General features: G+C 38.1%; 1 pseudogene; it reads left to right on the top strand.

Annotated features, from left to right (window-relative positions):
* The first annotated feature begins 22,428 nt into the window (after window positions 1-22,428).
* On the top strand, window positions 22,429-22,979 carry LOC102493327 (c-Myc-binding protein pseudogene; annotated as a pseudogene).
* The last annotated feature ends 232 nt before the right edge of the window (window positions 22,980-23,211 follow it).

The raw sequence follows: 23,211 nt of genomic DNA, 5'->3' as shown, positions 1-23,211 counted from the left end.
TTTTTTTTTGGAGAGGTTTTTGCTACAGGGCGCGTGCGCTCGCCAGACAGACAGAGAGAGTCATAGAGACAGAAAGTGAGAAATTACCCCCCAGAGGGGATGGTCACGCCACAATCCCTTCTCCTCCATTCTCCTCTCGGGATCTTGGGCACGCACGCACACGCGCCTGGCGTGAGTTTTAAGCCACTGGGTCCAAGGCATGAACCGTGGTAGACTATGTGGGAATCCAGCAACATAGCCATTATGCTAACTGCTGGTTCCCATGTTATATCTTCTTGATGGATTAATCCTTTTACTACAATGTAGGGTCCTTTGTCTCTTTGAACAATTTCTGTTTTAAAGCCTATCTTGTCAGAAATTAGTATCACTACTTCAGCCTTTTATGGTTCCCATTTGCATGAAATAGCTTTTTTTAGCCCTTCACTTTTAGTCTATGTGTGTCTTTATCCATGAGATGTGTTTCTTGTAGGCAACAGAGGGTTTCTGTTTCTTTTTTCTTTTTTCTTTTTTTTAAATTCATTCAGCCAATTTGTGTCTCTTGATAGGATAATTGAATCCATAAATATTCAAAGTTATTATTGATATTTCTGGACTTGTGTAGGCCATTTTCTTGGTTGTCTTTTATTCCCTTATTTCTGGCTATTCATTCTTAGTTTTCCTGGAACAGCACTCTCTTCAGAGTTTCTTGAAGAGCTGGTCTGGTGCTGGCAAATTCTTTCAGGTTTTGTTTGTCTGAGACAATTTTAATATTTTTTTCCCATATGAAGGATAATCTTGCTAGATATAATAATCTTGGTTGAAATTGTTTCTGTCTTGACACTTTCAATATGTCTTCCCATTCTTTCCTTGCTTGCATTGTTTCTATTAAAAGGTCCAGAGTTAGCCTGATGGGATGACATTTGTAAGTCACTTCTCATTTCTATTTTGCCAATTTTAGTATCTTTATCTGTGGGCTTGGCCAGTCTGGGTAAGATGTGTCTTGGGGAAGATCTTCTTGGACTGATTCTATTCGGAATCCTTTTTATTTCTTGGGTCTGGATGTTGAGTGCTTTTCTACTTGGGAAATTTTCTTCAAGGATTTGATGGAATAGATTTTCCATGCCCTTATTAGTTTCTTCACCTTCTGGGATACCAATTATTCAGATGTTTGGATGTTTAGTGGGGTCTAATATTTGTTGTGAATTATCCTAATTTTTTGTTGTTGTTATTTTTATCTTTTTTGGTGTCTTTTTCTAGGTCAGAGGTTTTATCTTCTACATCAGAGATTTGATCTTCAGCATGGTCTAACTGACTTTTAATACTTTCAAGAGAGTTTTTGATTTCCTGTATTATAGACTTCACCTGAAATAGTTCCACGTGATTCTTTCTTAGAGTATCCATTTCTTCTTTCATATTGTGAAAGGACTTCCAAATCTCCTATAGCTCTTTGTCTCTTTTCTTTTCCATTTCATAGAATTTTGTCACCATGAATGTTCTAAATTTTTTCTCTGACATTTTGGTAACTTCCTGTTTTTGTTTTTGAGAAATGGAAGAGGATTACTCTTTTCTTTTGATGTAGACATATTTCTTGGTTTATTCAGACCTGAGGCTCTTCTTCTACTTCTAGTCATGGGGAGAGGTATTCACTTTTGGATGCCTTTTTGGAGAATGTTTTTTTTTTTTTTAAATTTATTTTTGAGAGGTTTTTGCCATAGGGCACGTGCACTTGCCAGACAGACAGAGATAGACAGAAAGATAGACAGTGATAAATCACCCCCGAGAGGGGATGGTCACGCCGCAATCCCTTCTCCTCCATTCTCCTCTCAGGATCTTGGGCACGCACGCACACGCGCCCGGCATAAGTTTAAGCCACCGGGCCGGGGACTCGAATCGCGGTCGACTACGTGGGAGTCCAGAGACATAGCCATTACGCTACCTGCTGGTCCCTTGGAGAATGTTTTTTTGACTGGGAACAAGTGTGCTTCCATTTAACTGTGTACTGATCTGTGCTGAAGTCTCTTTTCTGCTGTGGTATGCAATGTGGTCTACACAGGAGAAGTCTTCTATTCAGGAGTCTGAAGAGCAGTCTTTCCTTTTTCGCAGGTGGTTAAGTAAAAGGGAGGATCTCAGGAAGAGTCACAATACCAGGGAATTGGGAAACTGTGGTTCTAGACCTGTCTAGATCCTTACAGAGCATAGAGGATAAGCAGGAGATGACAATGTAAGATGGAAGAGAAAAGAGTATGAAAGAGAATAAAAGTCAATTTGGAGCTGGGGCGGGGAGCCCTGCCTCAGTATCCCATAGGCCAGGGATCTGGAGATGGAAATGGGCTCTGCTGGAGAGCTGGGGACAGTCCTGTGGGGTAAGGAAAAGTGGAAAATTAACAAAAGAAAGAAGAGAGAAAGAAAAAAATAAAAGGCCTACCTTGCTGACAGAGTTGCTAGGGTTGAGGGAGCTGGAGCTGGAGCTGGGGCAGGTGGCCCTGCCTCAGTATCAGTATCTCAGGCCAGGGATCTGGAGATGGAAATGGCCTCTGCTGGTGAGCTGGGGGCAGTCCTTGCTGACAGAGAGAGAGGGTCGCTGGGGTTGGGGGAGCTGGAGCTACGGCAAGGGGCCTTGCCTCAGTATCCCTTAGAACAGAGGTCTGGAGATAGAATATCAGTCTCAATTTCTTTTATAATCTAGTCTTGCAAGTCACAATCTGATACTTCTACCATATATTAAATCACACTCTTTTTTTTAGACTCCGTTTTTTCTATAGATTTGTGAAGATACTTTAAAACCACCACAAATCTTCATTTAACCTTTTTTTCTTTTATAAAATGATGCTGGTAGGGGATCAGTAGATGGCATAATGGCTACATTGCTAGACTCCCATGTAGTTGACGGCGGTTCAAGTCCTGGACCCGGTGGCTTAAACTCACACCGCGCTTGAGTGCATGGGTGCCCAAGTTCCCAAGAAGAAAATGGAGGAGAGGGAATTGTGGCATGGCCATCCCTCTTGGGGGATGATTTCTCACTTTCTGTCTCTCTGTCTCTCTCTGTGTTTCTGGCAAGCACACGTGCCCTATAGCAAAAACCTCTCCAAAAAAAAAAAAATGAGGCTGGTAATAAAGTACATTGAAGGATTAAATAAGGTAAAGTGTGTACTGTATGACTGTGAAGGTGGCCGCTCAGTAAACGTTAGTTTTCTTCCTCGATAATTTAGAGATAATCTGGAAGCTAAGAGATAAAAACTAGGGTAGTGCAATTCTTTTGGGTAACCTCTAAGTATGTCTTTTATCTTCCCTATATTCATGATCACAATTGCTGGATCACATGAACACATCTTAAATCCTACTGATAGAATTTAATTAGGTTCATTTATTTAATTGTTACAATATTTTTTCTGTTTGAGATGAAAATATAAACCCCTTTTAGGAGTTTTCTGAATATATATCAGTGATATATTTTCTTAATATTCTATACATAGGAATGTTAAAGAACAAAAATTTAAATTAAAATAATGTATCTTTAATACAAGTAAGTGAAAATCACTACTAGCTAAAAATAGAAAAGAAATTTATAATTAAAACAGCAACTGCTAACTGTAGCCTTGTTATTTTAGCATGTTTCCAGCTGTGGGTGACTTTACATATCTTCAGGCATAATCACATATCAGTATTCATGGAGTGACTTTCCTAATGTCCATTAATTCTTGTATAAACTCTTTGCATAAATCTGTACCAATCAGGATGTGATTAGAACTTTAGCATGGTACAAAATCTAACACTATTGAAGTGAGATTTAAATAAGTTTTGACTTTTGCCAAATTATTATTATTATTTTTTTCCTTTTAAAGAAATCTTGTCTTTGAACTATAGGATGTGGATGAGATAATGATAAAAATATTATGAAGTTAGCAATATTAGGAGGCCATTGTACTTTTTTTTTGGAGGTCAGCACTTACTGTCTGAAGGCAATATTTAAAATATTTTGCAAGTTGGAATGAGGATATGATTTAAATATCATTTTTCAATGCTTGACATAATTTATTTTTAGTAAACAACTAAAAAATTCTGGAGTAGAATAACACACGTAAGAATAAAAAGAAGTATCCCCGAATTTGGCAAAGTCTCTCCTCTCCATGATCTCAGGAATAAGGGCAGGACTATAAGGCCATGAATATTTGGGTTACATTAATTAGCAAACATATAATAAGTGTAATACATAAATGAATAAAACCCAAGAGAAGAGAGATAATTTGGTTTTGACAAACAGCAAGATTAAAGAAGATAACATTGTTTCACTTGAAGAGATTATATTGATTCATCTAGGAAGACAGCCAATTGCCTTCATGACTGGTTGATTCTTAAAGTTAATCTCCATTTGGGCAGAGTTTCAGGGTTTTCCCACATTAATTTCTAAGTATGAATTTCAAATTTCTATGCTTTTGTGTGTAGTTTCCATCTCAAATGATTATTTAAAGGAAGTTTTACAGTTACATATGGAATTAGCTTGACTATGGTCCTGGCCCTCTTCATTTAACCAAGTTAACTTTCTATGACTAGGTCATTAGGTGAATTGGTTAATAAGTGAGGAGCTTAAAGGACAGTGTTTTGTATGTCATAGTGCTACAAGGTAAGCATTTTTTCTTCTTTTCTTTGGAGAGATTTCTACTATAGGGCATGTTCATTTGTTGGAGACGGAGAGAGAAAATGTGATATCACCCCTTGGGGGGTGGCCATGCAACAATCTCTTCTTCCTCATTTTCCTCTTGGGACTCTAGGCACTCATGCACACACAACTAGCATGAGTTTCAAGTCACTGGGTTCAGGACTTGAATTGCAATAGACCATGTGGGAGTCCAGTGCCTTAACCACTATACCACCTGCTGGTCCCTGTAGTTTTTCAATAGAGATCATATAACAGCACACTAGAATAATATAACTATATTCATACAAAAAGCATACATTAGATAGGTGCCAGAAAGTGACCTGACACACAACACTATAATGTAAATCTGGTATAATCTTTGTTATTTATTCTGAATAATGAAAATGTCTAAAGGGAACTCCATCTTGATAACTATAAGCAAAATATATAGTCCTGTGTGATTTTGAATCCTATGTAGTGAATACTAACTAACTGTGGGAATAAAACAAAGACTGAGAAAGGGGATTCCTGAGACTTACACAGACTGAGAAAGGGGATTTTTTGCATTGGAGAACTGTTCCTAAGTCTGAGGGTCATTAACAAGTCATTTAATGAGGGTCTGTAATCACTCACTATGTGTATTTAATCAAAATGTCATGTTGCACAACTTAAATCTATACAATAAAAAATAAAGCAAACAGACAAAAAGCAGAAAACCCTACTACCTATGTCTTATCTGTCTAGTCTAGACATTTCTCCTGAGATCATGACTCATATATAACAACCTCCTGTTTATATTTACAACTATATCCCACAGGGTATTCAAATTTAATGGTTTTTTATTTTTTTGAGAGGTTTGCAAGCTATAGGGCGTGTGTGCTCTCCAGAAAGACAGAGAGAGGAGACAGAGAGATAGAAAGCGAGAAATCACCCCACAGGGAGGATGGACACACCACAACCCCTTCTCCTCTATATTTTTTTTAAGGATCTTGGGCACGCATGCGTCAGTTTAAGCCACTGGGTCTGGGACTCGAACCGCAGTCGACTACATGGGAGTTTAGCGGCATAGCCATTATGCTAACTGCTGGTCCCAAATTCGATATTTTCAAAGATAAACTCTTCATCTTGACCTACAAACTTCCTGTTCCCACATCTTTGAACTCAGGGAAGTCAGAGCCATCATCCAGGTTCTCATGCTGGAGACCTGGGTATCAGGTTCGACTCTGTCCTCTTTCCTCTCCTCTTCTTCCTTACCCTCCACATACAAGTTAATTACTGAATCCTATCTATTTTACCTCCTAAAAGTCTCTCTAATCTGTCCCCTCTGCTATCACCTCATGCCTACTGCTAGAATGAAGTACTTAATATTTCTTTTAGATGGTCATCTGGTTTCTTATATTACCTATCTTCAAATTTACTTCTACTATGGTCAGAATGATTTTGTAAAGTACAAACAAATCTAGTTATCCTAGCCATATACATAAAGTTTCTCTTGGCTCCCCAGTTATTCAGATTAAAGACAAGTCTAGCATGGGGCACAAGGTCATTTGGGATTGTGCCCTTGCATTTCTGCGGAACCTTATTTCCTTAACTTGTTATATCCATTTTATTCTCTGGATATATGAGAGCTCTCCAAAAAAGTTAGTGAAAAAATCTGTATTATGAAACAAAATAATGCATATATTTCAAAAGTATTTTGTAACAAAATAAGCTTGTTTTTAATTTCATTTTTTCACAAACTTTTTTTTTTTTTTTTGAGAATTTTGCCTTAGGGCATGTGTGCTCACCAGAGATAGTGAGAAGGAAAATGAGAAATCACTCCCCAGGGGCGATGGTCATTCCACCTTTCTTTCTCCATTTTCCTCCTGTGATCTTGGGAATGCACACACATTCATGCAGGATGAGTTTCAAGTCACTGGGTCTGAGACTCAGTTGGCTTGTGGGAGTTCAGCAAGGAAACCACTATGCCATCCACTGGCCCCTCCAGAAACTTGTAGTCTCCGTGTGCTTCTATGCTACGGGACATGTAGTTTCTTTACTCCCGATTAATAGATTTCTGATCTGGCAAACTTCTATTCAACCTTTAAGATGTGGCTTAGATGTCACAGTTCACCTGAAAACTTTTAACACTCCATCAGGCAGACTTAGATCTGCCTTCTGAGTTCCCATTGGGCCTGTGTTTGTTTTGGTTACAGTATTTATCAAATCATTTAAAATTTATTGTATACTTGCCTATTTTCTCCAGAGGTGGTGGATTCTTTGAGAAGACACACCATATCTCACTTATCTTTACATTTCTAGTGCCTTGCAAGGGCTCTAAAGATAATAGAAACTTGGCAAATGTTCATTAAGTGAATGAGTAAATCAGTTTCTTAGCAACATGAACAGCCACAGTACATAGACAAATTCTGCAGAAGTAAGGGGAGTTCACAAAAATCATTTCTTGTATCTGCTCGTAATAAATGCACGGTTGAAACTATGATAAACAAACAGGATTCCATTACATTCATTTATAAGAAACTTTGGCTATCTGGTACCCTTAAGCATCTGAGTGACAGTTAGCACCAAAGTAAGAAACATTAAAAATGTGTGTTTCTTGTTTAGAAAATATTCCAAACCCATTTATACAAGTAAGAACAACTGAAGCCTTGACACTGCAGTGATTGGTTTATTTTCTGTCTGAACAGAAGGCGGCTCTATAGCATAGGATGTTAATAAAAGACAGATTTTCCTGAGTGAAATCTGAAGAGGCACAGGAGAAGTGATGGGTGATGGAAGTTAAAATGAGGAAAGAAAAGAAAAGAAAAAGGAATAGATTAGAAGCAATGATAACAATGTGGCAGTGACAGGGACTGGATGTCATGTACTCCATCAGTCTTAGAAGGAATACAGAAATATTAAGTCAGAAATCTGAGTTTTCTAATGTGCGTGCATGTATTTATATCCACATGTACTTGATAGGTCTAAAAGGTGTAACTATTACAATGGGATCCACAAAGCTAGCTTTCCCAGAGTGATGCATTCATAGATAGTGCTGGGTAGTGAAGGATAATACAAATTTTAATGTAGGACTTGTTTGTACGTAAGATTGTGTCTTTAAGATCTAATTTTATGCTCATTGCTATGTGTGGATAAGTCCTTGATAAGTATAATTCTGAATGGACTGTGGAATGCTGTGATCCCTAGTAATGCCTGGTGTGTTTTATTTTAAGATTTATTTATTTAATTCCATTTGTTGTTGTTATTATTTTTTTATTTGACCAGAGATAGACAGAGAGAGATAGGGAAAGCGAGGAAGCAAGCCACCAGGTCCGGGACTCAAACCGCTGTTGGCCATGTGGGAATCCAGTACCTTCAACCACTATGCCACCTACCAGCTGGAATGCCTGTGTTTTAGCTCCTATTTTGTCTAAGTTATCTGTAAGATCAGTGGTCCTCAGGTTTAATAGTTTGGCCTGGCCATAGGAGAAAGTGTAAAGTTTATTTTCAGTATAGCCATGGGCCACTTAATGACAGGATACATTCTGAAAAATGCGTAGTTAGGCAATTTTGTCATGCAAACCTGGAGTGTACTTACACAGACCTGGATGGTGTAGCTTACTACTCACCTCATTAGATGGTGTAGTCCATTGCTACCAACATTGTATATACAATCCATTATTGATGAAACATCTTTATGAGGCGTGTGATTGTACTTCTAGCCTTTTTAGTGTTTTTCAATCACTGAGTTCATATATCCCCAGCATTTTTATTAAAACTCATCCCCTAGATTTAGCTCACTGGAGGAATTTTTACTCACCATTATCTTTCAGGATCATTCCTGAATGAGACTGTATTGTGGTAGCAATGTTTTTAGCAAAAACTAAGATTAGAATGATTAAACTGTGAATCAAATTCAGGTTTTTTTTCCTTTTTTTATTAGCTATTCACAAGGAACTCCCACAAAGTTGTAAGTATTAGTTTAGAGACTAGAGTACTGTTAACAGAGACGATTTGAGAGTCTGGTTTTCTTTGCGTCGCTTATATGTATTTCTTGGGCTTGCTTAGATTTGATCTTGAAAGTATCTCCATCATAGGATGAGTTGTTGCTGTGTCATTTTGACTTTATTTACCCAGCTTATGATAAGCTTCTTGAATTGCATAATAGTACTCTACCTAGGTACTCCATGTACAAACAGGGGTCTTCAAAAATTACATGGAAAAATCAATGTTAGAAAAAAACGAAGTGAGGGACTAGCAGATGGTGTAATGGTTCCATCCTGGACTCCCACATAGTCAACTGCAGTTTGAGTCCTGAACCCAGCAACTTAAAACTCACACCGGGCATGCGTGCATGTGTGCCCAAGATCTTGAGAGGAGAATGGAAGAGAAGAGATTGTGGTGTTGCTACCCCTCCACCCCCCAGTGGGTGATTTCTCACTTTCTGTCTCTCCGTCTGTGTCTCCAGTGAGTGCACATGCTCTAAGAAAAAGCTCTAAAGAAAAAATGACATGAATTTCAATTTTTTGTATGAATATAAACATGTACTTTAATTTCATTTTCCCATGAATTTTTTTTTTTTGGAGAGATTTTCACTGTAGGGCGCGTGCACTTGCCAGACAGACAGAGAGAGACATAGAGACAGAAAGCGAGAAATCACCCCCCAGGGGGAATGGTCACGCCGCAATCCCTTCTCCTCCATTCTCCTCTCGGAATCTTGGGCACGCACGCACATGCGCCCGGCGTGAGTTTTAAGCCACCGGGTCCGGGACACGAACTGTGGTCGACTACGTGGGAGTCCAGCGACATAGCCATTACGCTAACTGCTGGTTCCCCCCATGAATTTTTTGAAGAACCCTAGTATACTGGAAATAAGTATCATGCTGGGAACTGCTTTTCTATTAGAAGAGAATATTCTGATGCAAACAACATAGTTTTGCTCTAGAACCCTGGGGTTCTTCACTGCGCTTCTCCTGTTGGGCTTGGCCAGAGAATCCTTAGTGCATCCTCTGGCACCTTTGGATCATCTAGGTCAAATAGCCTAAGTGACAAGATGACTTATATCAAATTCTGAACTTGCTATAAAGCCATCTATTGCTCCGGGTCTACTCCAACTGGTAGCTTCCCTAGTTACTTAGTAGTTTGGAAAATTTTGCTAAGTATGTTATGTAGTTTCTAAAATATGAAGAATTTTTCTCGATGATAAAAGGGTAAGATACAATAATTTGCTCTTTACTTCTTTTTGTTACTTATCTTTTTTATTTGTTACTTATCCTTCACTATAGTATATATATTTTATATACTTTCTTAGGATTCATCCTCAAAGGGACCTGGTCTTCCCTTGTAATACTTTCATCCTTCCAATTCACCACAAGTCAGAGCCTTAGTAAATGTCACATTACAGCATGCCTAAGGTAATCATTACCTTACTTTGGCCTAAAAATGTAGTTATTGTTATCATCTGGCAGGCAGGTGACCCAACTCTAGAATCCCATTATGAGGATTACTTCCTGGGATATCTTCCTGGGATCATTTTCTTGGTTGGATTCTATTGGAAGCAGATTCCAAGATAAGGATCCATGCGTAGGTGATTTAATTGGAAGATGAAGGAAATACTGGTAGAGCAGTAAGGGAACTGAGGCAAGGAAGAGAGTGTAATCAATAAAGTATATGTTAGCAAGCCATTTCCACTGTGAGTCATTGGACTTAACTCCACTAGGGGAATACCGGGGCCATTGCAGCCACAACCCTCAGTGTTATCTCACTGGATGTCTCAGAAAATGAGTTTCTGTGGTTAGCAGGTCATTAATTCCCCAGCACATCTGGCTTACTGTATGGGTACACAAAGAAGAATTTAAGTCCAGAGAAGAAACTCAGATATTCAGTTGAAAATTAAGTTGATGTGTGCTTAAGTAGGAAAAGCAAGGGCATATTGGCAGAGCTCTGATAGTGCCTGTTACAATGTCTACATATAACTACAACAAAAAGCTTTAGGACATTTAGATTAAAATTTGAACTGTGAAATACAACACATTCATAAAAGTATGGAATTCTATTAGGTAAAATGTGATTGGTTGAACATTATTTTTCAGTTGATATAAAATTGACAATACTATTGAATCTTTCACAGGCTATCAAATCACTGTGGTCCTTTTTTGTTTTATAATAGATAAGGAACATTCAACAATTGCTGTAGTGAGCGACTAGATGGAAGAACTATACGACAGACACAGCAGAAAAAGTATTGTAATACTTTGTTGAATAAATGAATAATCAAGATGAATGAAACTGATCTGATGTAGAGAAAGTTGAGTTTTTTTACTATTCCCACTAAAATAAAAATTCTAGAAAAAGTTTATGTCAAGTCTGTAAAACTATGGATGGGTCATTGCCTCATATGTAGTTCATTCCATTAAAAAGGTCCAAATTTCCTTTTGCTTTGCTAGTTATCAATCTCTCCAAAGTATAACTTATTGTTTACTTTTATATTGTTTAAACTGTTTTAATTACCTATAAATATATCTAAGTATTAGAGTGTTTTTCTCATAGATCTTATATTTTACTTTTTGAGTTGTCCGGAAATTTTCTGAGGATCAGAATTTGCATTTTCCTTCCAAAAGAAGGCATTAAAAAAGTTCTTAGAAATATTTTGAGATTATTGTTTGACTTAAATTCTTCATTATTTCCCAAATAATCTGACACGTACTCAACATTTCTCTTATTAATATATATGAAAGCATAACATTGGCTCTACTTTAGGAGACAAAATAAAATGGTTAATAATAAAATTAATATTCCTCAACCAATTAGTATGTAATAAAGACATTTTAAATGAAAGATAAATTCCAATTTGGAAAACAAGGCTAGAAAATCTCTTGATTCACCAGCTACCTGAATATTGAAGCATCATTTGCTAAAACATCTAACGTTTCTTTAATCTCCATAACTTTAAAAATCACACCTAGGAATGTACAAGGAGAGTTCAAAATCTATAAATTCAACCTACGTAGCTTTATGGGTACAGTGACTTTGCTCTTTAGAAGATTTTAAAATTCATCAGTAATTATTTCACATTAAGAAAAAAGAAAGGGGAATAGATGTCAGTATAGTGCTCTGATCATCTCTTTTGATATGAAAGCTAAAAATGTTTAAAGCCAGATGGCAATGTGCTGGTTAAGGTGACTGGACCCCATAGGCTGACTGTGGGGTTCAAGTTCTGGACCCACAGCTTGAAAAACACAAGAGGAATATGGGTGTGCATGCCCAGAATCCTGAGAGGAAGAGGAGGACAAAGGCTTGTGGTATGGCTATCCCTCCTGGGAGGTACTTTCTAACTTCCTCCCTCTCTAGTGAACATATGTGCCTTACAAAAAAAAAATAATAATAATAAAGAAAAAGAAAAAGCTAGGATTAGAAACCAAATCTTCCTGATTTAGATTGTACAGTAAATTAGAGAAGGGTTAGCATGACCTAGTCTTAATTCTATCATCCTTAAATTTTGTCTTCCTAAGTAAGACACAGCACTGAGTTCATCATAATTCTCTGAACTGGTCTGAAGAGTAAACAAGCTGAACAGGAACAAACTCGGTCTTAGAATGCAATAGGCGTGAGGGAGCTGGAGAAAGGCCAAGAAGGAAAGTACTATGAGAATTCACCTTTGGTCAGGAGATGAGACCACTCTGAAAGCCTTTTTAACTCTTAAACAATGGATTGAGACTGATAATGGATTTCACTCTTAGGAAATTCTTATTCTTTACAAAACCATTTGGTTGGCTTTTCTAGAATTTTACAAGCACATGTCTTTCAAGTTCTTACTACTAACAATATGGCCTGTAGACCAACAAACAGCAAGGGCAACACTTCTCCCAAGTGTTGCTTGTTAGAAATGCAGACTCTTGGTGACCAGCAGTTGGTATAATGGCTATGTTGCTGGACTCCCATGTAGTCGACCGTGGTTTGAGTCCTGGACCTGGTGACTTAAACTCACGCCGGGCATGTGTGCATGCATGCCCAATATCCTGAGAGGAGAACGGAGGAGAAGGGATTGTGGCGTGGTCATCCCCACAGGGTTGGGGAGGCGATTTATTGCTTTCTGTCTCTCTGTTGCTCTCTGTCTTTCTGGCAAGCACACATGCCCTATAGCAAAAACCTCTCAAAAAAAAAATCAAAGACATGCAGACTCTCTCATCTATTTAATCATAATTTGCAAATTTGCATTTTAATGTGGTCCCCCGGTAATTGGTATGCCTACTAATATTTGAGAATCACTGGTCTGTCCTCATCTCTGTTTTATATTCCCATTTTTTAAAACTCTGCTGTGTATTGGGTTGTTGGAAAAGTCATATACACACACATTCACACACTCTATACACACACATATATATGTATATAATCAATGTATATACACATATGTTTTTACATTTCAGCAAACACATTTTAGCTTTCTAAGATGATTTAAAAATTCTCTGGCTTCCCCATTTGTGTAGGATCTTATTCTAATTATATGGAGACAGTATGTTTTCTGTCCTGAGAATATTAATTAGGCTAAAACCTAAGCTTTTCTCTATTTTTTCTAAGTTAATCAGTTTCTTTGGGTCAGCTGCTTTGTTTGCTTGCCTGAGTATCACCTTCGTGTGCCTTTCCTTGAAATATTAGATACTCTTGATTGTCTACTCATGGAAAGGTGTAGGTAAAGTCTGGAAGTTGTGACTATGAATCTTTGTATTAGGCAGAGAGGAGCAGCCTGTAGGAACTGTTTTCAAAAGAAGAAAGTGTTCATTCTGATGGGTCAGAGGTTGAAGTTGTTTCTTCAGAGCTGAGGTCATGGCTTATGAAGGGACATAAATACGGCATCTGTCAGTAGAGGCCCAGATTATTTGGGGAAGAGAGAAAGCAGGAAGGGTGTTAATTCCATGGGCAGACTCTTACAAATCCTGCAGATTTCTGCTCTTCTTTACGTCACCATTCTCTCTACCTCCTGGCTGGACACTTTGGTCTCTTCTGGACTCATTTAGACAGGTGAGCAGGCACCTCCGCAGCAGATTGTGCTGTGAAATTCATGGGTTGCTGCTTTCTCTTCTACCTTCTAGAAAAATCGTTACGATCTCTGCTCAGTGAAAGTTCACTTTCCATCATTACTATACTTAAGGCTTTTTTGTCGATTGTGATCGTCTTTTTTGCTATCATTTCACTAGAAATTTTCGAAATTGGGAAGTAGATAGGTACATTTGGGTCTTGTTAACAGAAGATTAAGTTTTTCAATTTTTGTAAATTTTATTCTTAACTCACTGGGTAATCTTGTAGGAATTTTTCTAAAAACCATAACATGTTCTATATTGACATAATTTTCAGGTAACCATGTATATCAAGAAAAAAACTATAGATGCTCCTGTTCCTGACCAGAATATCAAGCAAGTTAAACAGAGTGAAATGATTTTACTCAAGTATCAACATGCACATGTACTCACAGTACAAGCATACACACATGTACACACACATATTTCTGTGAGTAGGTGAGCAGCCATGAAGCAAGTTGGATAGAAATGGCCCCAGAGTGAAAACAAAATGATCATTTTTTTTTTTAAAGTAGTGTAATTTTACCAGGTCTCTGGATAGATTTATAGCTTTTTTTTTTTTTTAACAACTCCCCAGAGTTGGTTTTATATATTTTAGATAGTTATTTAGTTATTTCATATTTCCAACATAATTATTTCTTTTTCACTGTGAAATTGTACATAGGTGGTCTATTTTCTCTCTCCAAGATAAAGTATCCTAATCTTAACCTTATGCAAGACAATTTTCCTCTCCATCTTACGATTTTTTTTTTTTTTGGAGAGGTTTTTCTCTACAGGGTGCATAAGCTCGCCAGACAGACAGAGAGAGAAGTAGAGACAGAAAGCGAGAAATCACCCCACAGGGGGGATGGTCATACCGCAATCCCTTCTCCTCCATTCTCCTCTCGGGATCTTGGGCACCCACGCACACGCGCCCTGCGTGAGTTCTAAGCCACCGGGTCCGGGACGTGAACCACGGTTGACTACATGGGAGTCCAGCGACATAGCCATTACGCTAACTGCTGGTTCCCTATGATTAATACTCTAAGAGTCTCCATTCTTTCCTCTATTATTCGTCTTTAGTGATATTCATGTGAATTTCTTATGTAACCTTCCTCGGACATATCAGAATGTTTTCAGTAGGGCTTTATCATTTTCTCTCTTTAGCTCTCTAACATTCCTTTAAGTTTCCCAGGATAAAAATATATACATCTATTTTATTGACCTTTTTTTAAATTTCTCACCCCAGATCTCAATTCTTTGTTGACAGTGCCTAATGTAAAACTTTGTTTTTAAGAGTCTTATAGAAAAAAAAAAATATGGCATTTCCATTTCCTAGTTAAAGCTGATGTTCAGGCCAATTCTGAGTCTAGGAAAAACTAGTGGTCCATAAGCAGCCACAAAACAATTTTACGTTGTTTTATATGTGTACATACATACATACCCATGCCTAAAATCCTAAAAGGAGGGAGAAATGGAGGAAAAGAGATTATGGTGTGACCATCCCCATGAGGGTGCTTTCTCATTCTTTCTCTGTCTTTCTCCAGTGAGCACACATGCATCCTGACAAATTAAAAAAAAATACTGGATTAAATATTAGGAATGTTAGGATTCAAAATTAAATTAAAACCAGATGCTGTTTCCTTAGGCGTTTATAATGAAATGTTCATGGAGTATGACTATATACTATGTATGCTTTTGTTAAAAACTATGACAATCCATCTGAAATAGGGTTATCACTTCTATTATTTTTTGTCTCTTTAATTTTCTATGCTGCTCTCTCCCTTTTTCTTTTTTGAAGTTTTATTTATTTATTTCTTCCATGAAAAAGAGGGAGAGAGAGCCTGTCCCACAGGGTCTTGACACTGATTCCCATCCCTCATCTTCAGCCAGCCCCAGATCATGGGCCTGTGCATGCCTAGCATACTAAGGGAGGTTTCCGGGTGCAAACTCAGGACCCTCCCATGTGGGTTAGTCTCAAAGAGTGTTGTGTTTTACTTCTGCTCCACCATTCTGCCCTTCCTTTATCCTCTTTTCTTTCTTTCCTTCCTACTTTCTCTTTCCTTTCTCTCCCATTCCTTCTCTTTTATTTCCTCTGTATCCCTCTTTATCTTTCTCTCTTTATTCCTCTGTCTCTCTCCTCCCCTCCCCCTTTCTTTCCCCCACATGACAGCTATAGTGCACCAAATAGTGATCTTCCCTTTGAACTTGTGAATGTGACTTTATTTGGAGAAAGGGTCATTGCAGATGTAATTAAGCTAGGGCTCTTAAGAAGAAGTCATCTTATATTACCTGAGTGGGTCCTAAGTCCTGTGAAAAATATCTTCACAACAATCAGAAAGGGGACTGACCCCATGGCCTGGTGGTTAAGGGAGTTAGATCCCACATGGTGGTTCAAGTCCTGGCCTTGGCAGGTGGAGAGACATTCCAGGCAAATGTGTGTGTGTGTGTGTGTGTGTGTGTGTGTGTATCCCAAATCCCCATGGGATGTAGAGATGAAAGGATCGTGCCAGCATGATCATACCTTAGTTGGGGTAGGGAGATTCTCTCTCTCTCTTTCTGGTGAACATACATACCCTCTGACAATTAAAAAAACGGCCAGCAGATGGTGTAGCAGTTATGTTACTGGACTCCCAGATAGCTGACCATGGTGGGAGTCCAGAATCTGGTGGCTTGAATCATGCTAGACATGTGTGCATGTGTGCCCAAGATCCTGGGAGGAGAAGGGATTGTGGAGTAGCTATCCCCCTTGGGGGGCGATTTCTCTCTTTCACTTTCTCTATTTCTGTGTCCTAAGGCCAAAAGAAAAAAGAAGATGAGAAACCATGGACCTAACAGACATAAAAAGCTACATGATGGGAACCAGCAGTTAGCGTAATGGCTATGTCGCTGGACTCCCACGTAGTTGACCGCGGTTCGTGTCCTGAACCCGGTGGCTTAAAACTCACGTTGGGCGTGTGTGCGTGCGTGCCCAAGATCCCGAGAGGAGAATGGAGGAGAAGGGATTACAGCGTGACCATCCCCCCTAGGGGGCGATTTCTCGCTTTCTGTCTCTATGTCTCTCTCTGTCTGTCTGGTGAGCGCACGCGCCCTATAGCGAAACCCTCTCAAAAAAAAAAAAAGCTACATGATGATAGAGGTAAGGAATGGAGTACTATGGCAATAATCCAAGGTAGTCTTTTCTGAGTCTGAACAATGTTCCCCATCCAGCCTGTGACTACCAAGTCTTGCAGCCTTTGGAAGGGTCATATTGCTTACGGCTAGTCTGGTTCCATGAAAATTCTGCAAGCCCTCAACTCAGCTCCTTTCTCTGGCTCATGGTAACTAAAGTACCTTTTACATCACCTAGCAGCTAAGGAAGCTATGATGTGCTTATTCCAGCCCTCTCTCTGCCTGTTTATGCCGTATCACTAAGACTATTTTCATGCAGCACCTTGTACTTGTGTGGGGCCATCTTATGTTCTAGTCTCCTTCCAGAATACCAAAGGGGATCTATCACACTAGGTCCCTCACCTCCTGACACCAGCAGTTAGCATAATGGCTATGTTGCTGGACTCCCATGTAGTCCACCACGGTTTGAGTCCCGGACCTGGTGACTTAAACTCACGCCGGGCATGTGTGCATGCGTGCCCAAGATCCCGAGAGGAGAAGGGATTGTGGTGTGGCCATCCCCCATGGGGGGTGATTTCTCACTTTCTATCTCTCTGCCTCTCTCTTTCTGGTGAGCACATGTGCCCTGTAGCAAAAACCTCTCAAAAAAAAAAAAAAAAAAAGAGGATCCCTCACCTTCTCTTTACTTCCTCCCTGAAGTTTGTATGGGGTGTGTATGTCAGATGCCTCCCTTTCTTTCTGACTCCTCCTCTTTGCGGTCCATGACTTCAATGGGCAGTAGCAGGGACAGTTTTTATATTCCAGACTGAGCTATCTCTACTCCTGGCTTACAGATCAAGGCCTGGCTCTTGATATGCTCATTGAAATACTGAGAATCTATAAAATGTTTATTTTTTAACCAAGGCTAGCTTTTAAGGCTAGTCTCTTGTTAGATATTTGAAAAAATTAATTGACAGTCCATGCTGAGCAGTGACATTATTGTTCTAGCTGATGTCATCAGCCCTTCCTAGGACATAAAGTGGGCAGAGTCCCAGGACAACATGACTTACAGGATATAAAAATGCATCTGAAAATATTTTAAAAATAAATGTTACCTCCTTACCTTACTTAAAAAGAAAAAAGGAGGAAAAAAAAAAAACCCTTCATTTTTCACGTATGAGTGCCAAATAAGTAAATGTGAAAGCTGAAAGGAAAGCCTGAAAACAGAATTGTGAATCTGTCATTCAAGCAAGGACACCTGTGTGAGAAGTCATTTTCTACGTGAAGACAGCTGCAGAGTTTTAAAGTCTGCAGGAAGTCGGGAAATCACCTGTGCAAATAGATCATGCTGATTTGATTTAGCAGAGGTAAATATCAAATTATGCATGGGTATGAAATAACAGCACATGGCCTGAGATCTGTTAAGCACTGCAACACTAAACATAAAAATGTTGAAAAAAATTCACATGTATAGAAAGAAACTTTAGAAAATACAGATGGAAGTCAAAAAGCACCCATAATCCCACCAGACAGAATTTTCTTTAATCCTTTTTTATTTGTAAAGAATTATTTGTATTTAGCTTTATTTATTTATTTACTTATTTTAATTTTACCAGAGAGGAAGAGAGAGAAAGAGGTTGAGAGAGAGAGAGAGAGAAAGAGAAAGCAAGCTGCCAGATCATGAATTGTTGGTCATGTGGGAGTCCAGTGTCCTTAACCTCCATGCCACCTGCCGGCCTTCCAGTCCTTATTTTTTATGAAAATCAGAGTAATTGCTGAGAAAAGGAACTGGAAGAAATATAGAGACTAGCTCCTTCAAACAAGCAGAGAGTTTTTGGAAAAGAAAAAAATAGATGTGAAAGGAGGGAAAACTAGCTTGCTTTTAATGAAACTTAGAAATATTTTGTTGGAAAGTTTACACGGTGGGTGGTAAAGATCCTGGGGTCAACTGTCATGCATAGGAAGAAGAGGATAAAACCCACACAAATGGATTTTAAGAAGGTAGTCCCTGTAATAGTGTACCTGTGGGGTTTTTTTTGAAAGTTTTCCCACGATGGAATAGCCTTTGCTCTCTAGTTTTATACATATACTTAATGGTATCACAAAGCTAACAAGGCTTGTGAGGGATTATGGAACTAAGAAATGGGGGAAGATGGAAGCCTTGAGATTTGGGTCTATTGTACCACTCAGGGGCTTTGGTTATTAAGAGAGAGATGAATAAGAAGTCATAGGTTTGATAGTTTTTCAGAGAGAAGAGGGCAAAAACTGATGTGTAAGGTTAACCAAGTGGAAACTTGATCATTCTTCTAACCTTGGTTAGCAACCATGAACTACTTCATGCTGGATATAAGGGAGATAGAAAGGTTAGTCTTCATAGAGACTGTAGCTCAATAATCTCTAGGTCTGGATTTGATTTAAGGTGATCTTAGATTAGTAGTTTCTTAAATAATCTATAAGTAGATATAAATGATTTTTTTGGAGAAAACTTTTTATGTCAAGTTTCTTCTACAATTTTCTATGTAAAATGTATAAAAATTTATGTTAATTTACAGCCTTGCCATCACTTCATATTATTGGACTTCTTAATTTTTGCTAATTTAGTGGGTGTAAAATGATACCTCATTGATCTTACTTGTTTATACCCACTTGTATTTCATATTTTGTAAAATGCTCACCCATATATTTTGCCCCTTATCTATTGAATTTCCTGCCTTTTTCTTCTTGCTTTGTCAAGGTTTTTTTTTTTTTTTTTTTTGAGTGTATACTGATTTAATGATTTAATGTCTGTTTTACATGTTGTAGTTACCTTCTTCCACTTGAAATTTGCTTTCCTCTTTCTTTGGTTTCTTTGGATGAGTAAAAATTTTCAGATTACATTGTAGTTACATTTAATAATATGTTATCTTGAGTACATTTTCTTCCAAGGATAGGGACTAGGATATTCTTTATATTTTCTCCCAAGTATAACATCTTAAAGAAGCAGTTATAAAGAATATTCATTTTCTTTGATTAAAAAGAGAATGCTTTAGAACTTATTATTAGCTCAATGATGTTTATTTCCCTCCCTCCACCTCCCAATTTTCCAAGTTTTCTATTTTATGATGATTGGCTATTGAATTTTATTTTCTACATCGCCTTGGGAAAATCAAATTTTTTTTCTTTTAAATCTGTCTTCTACTAGATTTAAACCATTTTTCAACCTAAACTTTGAATCTTTTTAGTTCACACGCATATGCACACACACATCTATTTCCAGAAGTTCTTTTTGACTGTAACTCTATGTGATCATTCTTGGCAGTTTCTTATTGAGTGTTTATTTTAATTATTTCATGTTTTATTTCTTCAAGCATTTAATAGTTATATTTGGCATTTTATAATTCCCATATGGTTTCCTCACAGGTCCAAATCTAATGTTTACAATTTATTCTTTCCCGCTTGATGGCTAACTTCCTGTTTAGTTGTCAGTTGTTAGTTGTGAATTCATATTTAGTTGATATTCACCTACAGGAAACCCGAAAGCTTGACGTGGTAGTCTTTTCATCTGTCAAGTACTTACATTACTTCCACAGGGAGTTGAGAGATGCTATACAACTAGTAGCACGTTGGCCATTTTAAAGCTGAGTTTCAGGTTCATTTACCCACTTCCTCACTGAATTATTCTCCTATTTGCCGAGGTATTGCCAACTATTGCCTTCTGGAGATCTGTGCTTTCCCGTTCTCCAAAGAGCTTTTCTCAGCTCTGAGTTGTGTGTGTGTGAGTGTGTGTGTGTGTGTGTGTGTGTATAAGGAATGAAAAAAGAATCTATCCTTAACGTTTAGTTACTTCCTATGAGCCTAGAAATGCATTAAGAAGTATTAAATGGATTAAAATGTTTTAATGCATTCAGAAGAGCCTAGTTTTTTGTAATTGAAGGGCCATTGGAAGTAACTATTTTATAATGCTGCCAGAAGTATATATCTCTCATCTTTTTTCTATCTGACATTTTCTACATTTCTTACCTGAATTAACCTTTATATTATCCCCTAAACATGTTTGTACTATTTTTTACATGTTCCTTCGAAAAAAGAATCTATCCTTAACGTTTAGTTACTTCCTATGAGCCTAGAAATGCATTAAGAAGTATTAAATGGATTAAAATGTTTTAATGCATTCAGAAGAGCCTAGTTTTTTGTAATTGAAGGGCCATTGGAAGTAACTATTTTATAATGCTGCCAGAAGTATATATCTCTCATCTTTTTTCTATCTGACATTTTCTACATTTCTTACCTGAATTAACCTTTATATTATCCCCTAAACATGTTTGTACTATTTTTTACATGTTCCTTCATAACTGTCTAGGTCTCTACCATCAGTCTTTATATTTTGGATACCCTATTTTGTGTTAAAGATTTACCTATAGATTCTATTCTTTCATAAGAATTTTTTCTGATAATTTTTGCATTTTTTTTTCTAAATTCTCTTAGTGCTTATCTCCAGAACCCCTGTGCCATGTGTTTTGCTTCCTACTAGGTAGTTTGTATAATATTTTGTCTGTATTTTGACCTCCTAAGTAGAAAGTAAGATCCTGGAATGTAGATTCATCAGCTGAATAAGCATGGTCTCACCGTTCCTGGAAATGGTCAAAGTTACCTCCTCTTCTCTCAGGCTAGCTGGCTCTCTCCATGCTCAGACTATTCTAATAATTGCTGTTGGCTTAGATGACTTAAGTTTCACAAGGAGCTAAAGGAAAAAGATAATCTTAATGAGCTGGATATTTGTTGAGTTCCTGTCACATGAAAAGTATCTTGTTTGAAAGAGAGGGTGAATAAATATGGTCTCTGCTTCAGGGACTCAGGATAAAGACAGAAGACCAAATTTACCAGTGTTGGAGAATTGTTTTCAGTCATAGCAGCAAGATATCAATGCTCTCTGATTGTATATAAAAACTCATGGTGGCTTGTTTCAAAGGTCTGGTATTGCCATAACTCTGTAAGAATAGAATTGAAAATATGAGCAAATTTCTTATGCACAGTACTGGATAGGTTATTTATAAAATAAGGAGTAGAAAAATTAAAATAACAAATAATAGAATCATATTTTTGGAGTGGTTTTTGATATAGGGAGCATGTGCTCACCAGAAAGACAGAGAGAGACATAGAGACAGAAAGTGAGAAATCACCCCCCTCTTGGGGGGGGGGGGGCCATGCCTCACTGGGGGGGGGGTGGCCATGCCTCAATCCCTTCTCCTCCATTCTCCTCTTGGGATCTCTGGCATTCACATGTGCCCGGTGTGAGTTTAAGCCACTGGGTCCAGGACTCAAACTGCGGATGACTACATGGGAGTCCAAGGACATAGTCATTATGCCATCTGCTGGTCCCGAGAATCATAATTTATGCTATCTGCTTGTCCCTAGAATCATATAGCAATTTATACATAATTTTGAATGTATGCCTTTTTAAGCAGTCTACTACAGACTTAAGGACTTTGCATCATTAAATTTAGTGCAGTGATTATTTTCATTAGGAAATAATTAATACACATTTCGGAAATAAAAAGGTCTAAGTATTTTTCAAATACAGTGTCTACTTGCTGTTAACAGAGGAGCAAACTGGTTTCTCTGGATTTGTTAAGAAAAGGAATGTGGCGCATGCGCAGTGCTGCTCCGAGCCCGCCAGCCACGCTCTCAGGCGCCAGCGACTCCGCTGCCGCTGCCGCTGTCACTATGGCCCATTACAAAGCCGCGGACTCGAAGCGCGAGCAGTTCCGGAGGTACTTGGAGAAGTCAGGGGTGCTGGACACGCTGACCAAGGTGTTGGTTGCCTTGTATGAAGAACCAGAGAAACCTAGTAGCGCTTTGGATTTTTTAAAGCATCACTTAGGAGCTGCTACCCCAGAAAATCCAGAAATAGAGCTGCTTTGCCTAGAATTGGCAGAAATGAAAGAGAAATATGAAGGCATTGTAGAAGAAAATAAAAAACTGAAAGCAAAGCTTGCTCAGTACGAACCACCTCTGGAGGAGAAGCGTGCTGAATAGGATCCTTCTCAGTTGAGAAGACACTGAAAAATGGTTTTGTATGACTTGAATAGTTTGTACAGTGTATAATCTCTTCTGAGCAGATGCTATAGACCTCTTTTAATATGTTAAATTCACCTATCACACTTCAACTGTTATAAACACAAATGCTTAGAATCACCAATAAAAACTGAATGTAATTTTCTTTGGGTCTTAAAGCAGGAGAATCCAAAGTAAATCTTGGGGGGGTGGGGGAAATCCCAAACACAGCTATCTAATTCATTACCTTGAAAGACATTCTCTGTTGACTAGTCTGATTAAAAAAAAAAAAAGAAAGAAAGAAAAGGAATGTGATCATGTGACAGCAAGATGGTTTCACTTGAGATTGCTTCAGGGACATTGCTAATAAGCTCTTTGAAATGAGCAGGTGGAGATGAGGAAATGAAAGGTTGAGGGTGATGTGCAAATGAATAGGACCCT

This window comes from Tupaia chinensis, unplaced genomic scaffold, assembly GCF_000334495.1.
Source record: "Tupaia chinensis unplaced genomic scaffold, TupChi_1.0 Scaffold000691_1, whole genome shotgun sequence".
NCBI lineage: Eukaryota > Metazoa > Chordata > Mammalia > Scandentia > Tupaiidae > Tupaia > Tupaia belangeri.
Note: the sequence above shows the minus strand (reverse complement) of the source record. Positions and strands in the feature narration are given on the sequence as shown.